The sequence below is a fragment of the Lolium perenne genome, chromosome 2, assembly GCF_019359855.2.
Source record: "Lolium perenne isolate Kyuss_39 chromosome 2, Kyuss_2.0, whole genome shotgun sequence".
NCBI classification, from domain to species: domain Eukaryota; kingdom Viridiplantae; phylum Streptophyta; class Magnoliopsida; order Poales; family Poaceae; genus Lolium; species Lolium perenne.
In genome coordinates, this window is record NC_067245.2 from 244,939,072 (window position 1) to 244,945,410 (window position 6,339).

The window sequence follows — 6,339 nt, forward strand, 5'->3', positions numbered from 1 at the left end:
TGTAAGTAATTTGATAGAAATACTCAAATGACATGAGCAAGTGATGAACTTGCCTGAACACTGCAAAGTTTTGCAGTTGGATGGTGTGGACTGACCCTTGTCCTCTGTCTCTGAAAAATAGCATCATTGTCCGATAAGGGCAATGGTTAAAGAGGCAATTATGCATGATTCCAGTTTTAGGGTTTGTTCCCCCTTCCGATGACATTATTATTTTATGTAAGAGGTTAATACTAAGATTGATTTGGAGATACTCTATTTAGGGTAAATACAACCTTGAAATGTTGTCAAGGTGTTTTTAAAGTCCACATACATTAATGGACTTATTTTCATTATTGAAAATAATATGTGTGATTTAAATGATTATTTAAATCATCAAATTAAGACTTATTCTTAGTTCCCTTTTGTATTTTATTATGAGAGAGGATTTTATGCTGAGTTGTTTTCATATTTTTATTTATTTTTTTAGAGCCTTGAATCATTTTCTATTAATTTTCAAAGTTTCTGATTTATTTGAAAATGTGAAATGACATATTTACCCCTGGGCCCACCTGTCGGGGTGGCCCAGTGGGTTAACCCTAACCCGAGCCACACTTGGGCTCAGTCGGCCCACTCGCCCCTTCTTCCCCACGCGCTCGCGAACCCTAACCCCTTCGGGCCCTGGCGATCCTCGCGTCGCCGCCCCCCTTCGCCGAATTACTCCGGCCGCCACCGGCCATCCCCGCCGGCGAGGTTGGTATCAATCGAACCGCCGTTCGATGGCGCTCCGATTGATCCGCGTCGATCCGATTTTCCTCGCCGCTACCGTTCTTCCCCAACGTCTCTGCGGCCTGGTCGTGTGATCCACGGCGACCTCGTCGCCGCCGTTGTTCCTGGTGGCGTGGCGTGGCCGTGTGCCACGCTGTGGTGATGCTGGGCTCCTGCGCCTGGCGACGAACTGACTTGGCTTGGCCATGGCCTGGCGCCGCCGTTCGCCCGGCGTGTGCCGCCATGCCGCCATGGCCGTGTCCTTCTCCGTCTAATTGGTAAGCTCTCGCCGCCTCCCTCTTGCTCTCTTGCTTGTTCTTCCTCTTCTCCTTTCCTTCTAAGCTATCTCTGGCCACCGCCTGCTGTTCCTTGTGCCTAAGCTGTGCCGAACTCTGCTGCCATGCGTATCTTGCTTCTTTGTCTTTGCCTCTTGCCATGCTTGCTTGCTGTGCTGCTACTGCCATGCTTGCTGGCTGTGCTGCTACTGCCCTGCTTGTACTTGCTATTCTTTCTGAATTCCTATTTTGTGCCTCTATTCTAATTGCTACACTTGCCAGAATTCAAGTGTATTCATGTGTGATATCCTAGCTTGATTACAGTGTGCAATTTCTTGCAAATTTGCAAGTGCCAGAGCCATTTTGGCTTACTCTGGTGCTCAGATGTATGATTGTGCTCAATTGAGCATTACTGTGGCTTAATAGTGTGATTAAATAAGGATTAGATATGTGCCTTGCTTGTGCATCTTGATCCAGTGGCTCATCATGCCTTTGATGTGCTCTGGATGCAATCATGGATTATTATTTAATTATCTGTGAAGCATCTATTGATTATCTGTGACTTTGTATTCATATAATTCCAGTGTGCTGCCAGTGATTGATTCTAGCATGTTTTGGCATGCTCTAGCAGGCTCTGGTGATCAATTGATCACCAATTGCTTGTTGCTTGCATGCTTGCTCATTGCCTGTGCTTATCTGGTGCTCATCCTGGTGTCTGTGTGACACACTGGCTTGTGCTGGTATACATTTGTGTTTGCTCAAGCCTCTGCTACTATTTGTAATGATCCATTGGATCATCTGCAAGGCCTGATGCATAGTTTACTTCTCTGTTTCATTTATCTGTGTAGTTCTGATTCATTAAATAGATAAATGATGTGAACTGCTTTGCAATGATGATCATATGAGTGGATTTAGTAGAGCTAGAGGGATGCCAATCATTTATTGGGGACCCTAGCTCCATTTGAACCCTTCTGGGTAATGATATATGTGCTGGTTTCTCTGTGGGATTTGGTGAAGTGGTTGAGGTGGCCCTGATAGCAATTCTTTGCTGTTAGGGTGGCTCCCACCCATGTTGGCTTGATGTAGTGAATTGTTGCTCACTGGCATGACCATATTTGGTTGCCAGATGCTTTTGATGTTGACAAACCTGGATAGACACATGATAGTCTATCATGTCTGATGGTGTAGTGGCCATAGGTGCTAAGTAAATCTGGCTAGCTAGATAGGATCATCCCATGTTGGATTTCTTTGATTATGTCACTGGTTTGGCATAGCCAATGTTCCTAGGATGCCTTCCTATTGGTTTTCCTCTTGTTTTCTTGCACCAATTTGGCTAGTAGCCAGATGATGACTCACATATAGGGTATCTACCCACTTTGCTTTCTGTGACTTGTGCAAATGATGGATTGTATGAGCAAAACCCTGCTTGCTCATGATTTGTGGTATACCTCTCTCCAGCTCCTAGAAATTGGGTGTTGGTGTAGAGGATGGCTTCTGATTGGTTGGTTTGCTTCAGTGATGATCTTGTGCTTGTCCTGCTCCTCCTTGTGAGCTTGTGAAGCTTGATTTGGTTCTGTGGTGATTTTGGACAGGTTGAACAGCTCTGGCTGTTCTTCCTGTTCTTGCTGTTCTTGGTTTTCTGATGAACTTACCCAGTGCAATCCTGTCGATGAATGAGCTAGGGTTACTGTGAAAAGGTTTTATATGCCTGGCCCTTGCTTCTCTGGTCGACAGCTCCACCATCTCATCTTGGTGACTCACTGTGTGTGTGCTGCATGCACACAGCCTTGTGAGCAGGCTGTGTGTGTGTGTAGCCTGATGCTGTGCACTTGGACTTGGAGAGGATCAGCTCGGCTGATCTTTGTTCATATCCTCTCTATTCCATTTCTTTGCTAACCTGCCAAGTGGCATTGCCACTTGGCATAATGCTTTTCTTGTTTTGCTTGAGTGCAGGGATCAAGAAGTTGATCAGGATGAAGATCAGATGATAATTACCTTGTTGTATTTAGGATAGAATCATTACTTGTACCTTTCTTTTATTTTCCTTTTCTATTTTCTTCCAATTTGTGTAATGTGTTGTAATAAATCATATTTCTATTCTGGATGTTGTAAATGACATTGTATTATGTGTGATTATCAATAAAGCTCAAGTTTTCCTTAATGAGCTTTATTTAAGTATTGTACTATTTATATTCTTGATTACTTATAGTTGTGTATTGAATTATTTTAAGTTTGAATCATGGAATATCAATTTGATGTTTGAATTTGGAATTCAAATTCAAATTTGGTTTGAATTCAATCATACAACTTAACTTTGAATTCAATCATGCAACTTAAGATTGCAATGCAATATCTCTTCTCTCTTCTCAAAACCCTAATCTAGTTAAGTAGGAACAAGTTTGTCGCACTCTCGAAACCCTAACCCTATAGGATGTCGAGAGAGAAACCTGTCCCCCTTCGATGCAGTTTTGTTTTATAAGCGCGGAATTTCCCCGTAATTTACAATGCAATGCACATCCCTTTCTAAAAATCTACCCCTTGATCGTCTCATGTCCTGGGACATTACAGACTCGATCGTGCGCACCCATGTTTTTCTCTGGCTGTTTGGTCTCAGAGGGAGTGTTGCGAAGCTCCGCTGGCTGTTACCATCATGGAGCATGCTTTCTCATCCATGGTGAATTCAGCTGGCGAAGAATGTTATGGAAGCAGATATTTGAGGACTAAAAATGGTGATTCTAGTCTATTTGGCAGTGCAAAATTGGCTTGATGATTCATGACATGTAGCAGCGGTATCGTATGTGGGGCGACAACACGGGAGAAGTTCAAAGTCTTACTTTTTAGGGTGAAAATCAAAGATGTGGCCTTAATTGGCTAAGCCTGGCAATGATCTTGTTGAAGATATTGTTTTGTGAGGAAGACTTTCTCCACGGTGAAAACCTAAGATCTATGATCGGGGGACGACGACGATTGTGCACTATTCCGTTGGAGAACCTGGACTTCTGGTGCTGTCTTGGTAGTATTAGTACGGTTGTTAAGAAATAGATCACTGTAGCAGACTTTTCTTTAATTGTAATTCTTCTTCGTTTTTGAATTGTGTGCATCTGTAATACCGCTAGGGCAATGCTTTGTTATAGAGGCTAGGTGTAATGGTATCTTCGCAATATTAATATATGCTCTTTGTCGAAAAAAAGTAACCCGTTCTCGTGGCACAAAGTCATCTGCAGAGCGAAGTGTGCTGCCTCGACATTTGTTTTCCATGCAGATGAATCTTTGTGCAATCTGCCTCGGTGGCATGGGCGTCGGCGGCGGGCAAGCCATCTTCATGGCCGAGTGCTCCCACACGTTCCATTTCCACTGCATCTCCGCCAGCGTCGCGTACGGCCACCTCCTCTGCCCGCTCTGCAATGCGCCCTGGCGCGAACTGCCGTTCGTGCGACCGGCGGCGGCATCAGTGCCGGCCACCCAGCCGCCGTCCGTGGATGTCATGCCGCTGCCGATACCTCCACGACTATCAGTATCCACCCAGCCCGCAGATCCGGACGTCTTCGACGACGACGAGCCGGTGGCCTCGGCAGCAGGCGCACCATCCAGCAGGGCGGTGGTCGTCAAGACATACACCGACTACTATACTCGGCCGTCGGCAGAGGTTCGTCTCGCGACAACTTCGCCGTGCTCGTGCACCTCAAGGCTACCGGCACCGAAGCGACATGCGGCTCTCCAGCGCCACGCGAGCCGCTCGACCTCGTGATGGTGCTCGACGTCAGCAGAAGCATGCACGGGCGCAAGCTCGAGCTGCTGAAGCAGGCGATGAGGTTCGTCGTGGACATCCTCGGCCCGGAAGACCGCCTCTGTATCGTGTCCTTCTCGTCCACGGCGCGCCGCGTGACAAGGCTCATGCGCATGACGGACGCCGGGAAGGCGCTGTGCGCGCGCCGTGGAGTCCCTCACGGCGCTTCGCGGCACCAACATCGCCGAGGGGCTCCGCACGGCCGCCAAGGTGCTCGACGAGCGCCGGTACAGGAACGGCGGCGTCTCCAGCGTCGTGCTCCTCTCGGATGGTCAGGACAACTACACCCCGATGAGGCAGGCGTTCGGCAGGGGACCGCCCAACCACGCAGCGCTCATCCCGCCATACTTTGCACGCACGGACACCGCTGCCGGTGATCGCACTGCGCCCATCCACACGTTCGGTTTCGGCAGCGACCACGACGCCGCCGCGATGCACGTCGTCGCCGAGGCGTCGGGCGGCACGTTCTCGTTTATCGAGAACGAGGCGGTGATCCAGGACGCGTTCGCGCAGTGCGTCGGCGGGCTTCTGTCAGTCGTGGTTCAGGAGGCCCGCGTCGAGGTCGCGTGCGTGCATCCCGGCGTTCGGGTCTGTTCAGTTAAGTCCGGGCTTTACGAGAGCCGCGTCGAGGAGGATGGCCGCGCTGCCTCGATTGTAGCGGGCGAACTTTACGCCGACGAGGAGAGGCGTTTCTTGCTGTTCTTGGTCATACCGAGAGCTGAAGAAACGGACGGTGATGCCACAACTCTTCTCAAAGTTACCTGCGCCTACCGAGACGCGGCCGCCGGCGGGGACATCAACGTGACGGCCGAGGACACGGTGGTGGCGAGGCCGGAGCACGCGGCAGACGTGGCAAGGTCGGTGGAGGTGGAGCGGGAACACGTCCGGGTCGAGGCCACCGAGGACATTGCGGCGGCGAGGGCGGCAGCAGAGCGGGGCGCGCACCAGGAGGCGGTGGAGATACTCGAGAACCGCCGGCGAGCGGTAGCGCAGTCAGATGCGGCACGAGGCGGCGACGCCATGATTGCCGCGCTGGAGATGGAGCTGCGAGACATGCGCAGGAGAGTGTCGAGCCGGCAGACCTACGCGCGCTCGGGTCGAGCGTACATGCTCGCCGGCATGAGCGCGCACATGCAGCAGCGGGGCAGTTCATCGCAGCTGCAGCTGCCTTCGGTGATTGGATTCGACTCTGGAGGTGTGACGACGTCGATGGCAGGGACAAACCAGGTGTCGCAGCAGGTCGCTGCAACGCTGCCGTACGCGACGCCGGCCACGCTCGCCATGCTGTTGCGGTCGCGGAAGGCGCGCGAGGCCGCAGCCGAAAGCGAGCAGCAACAGCACAAGGTGCAAGAAGGAGCTGAAGGCTCCGAACCAAAGGTCCCCGAGGAGCTGAACCAGTAGCTTTAGAAAACCGATGAAATTCTGATATGCAATTTGTTTTACAAAACCTAGGAGTACATGAGATTAATTTGATTTACGAACTCTCTTTTGGGAATTATGGGTTTGCTTTGTTTCTCCTCTGAAAAATAATCT

The 6,339-nt window shown here is 50.0% G+C and overlaps 1 pseudogene; it reads left to right on the forward strand.

Annotated features, from left to right (window-relative positions):
• Positions 1 to 4,281: 4,281 nt before the first annotated feature.
• On the forward strand, positions 4,282 to 6,339 carry LOC127335470 (E3 ubiquitin-protein ligase WAV3-like; annotated as a pseudogene).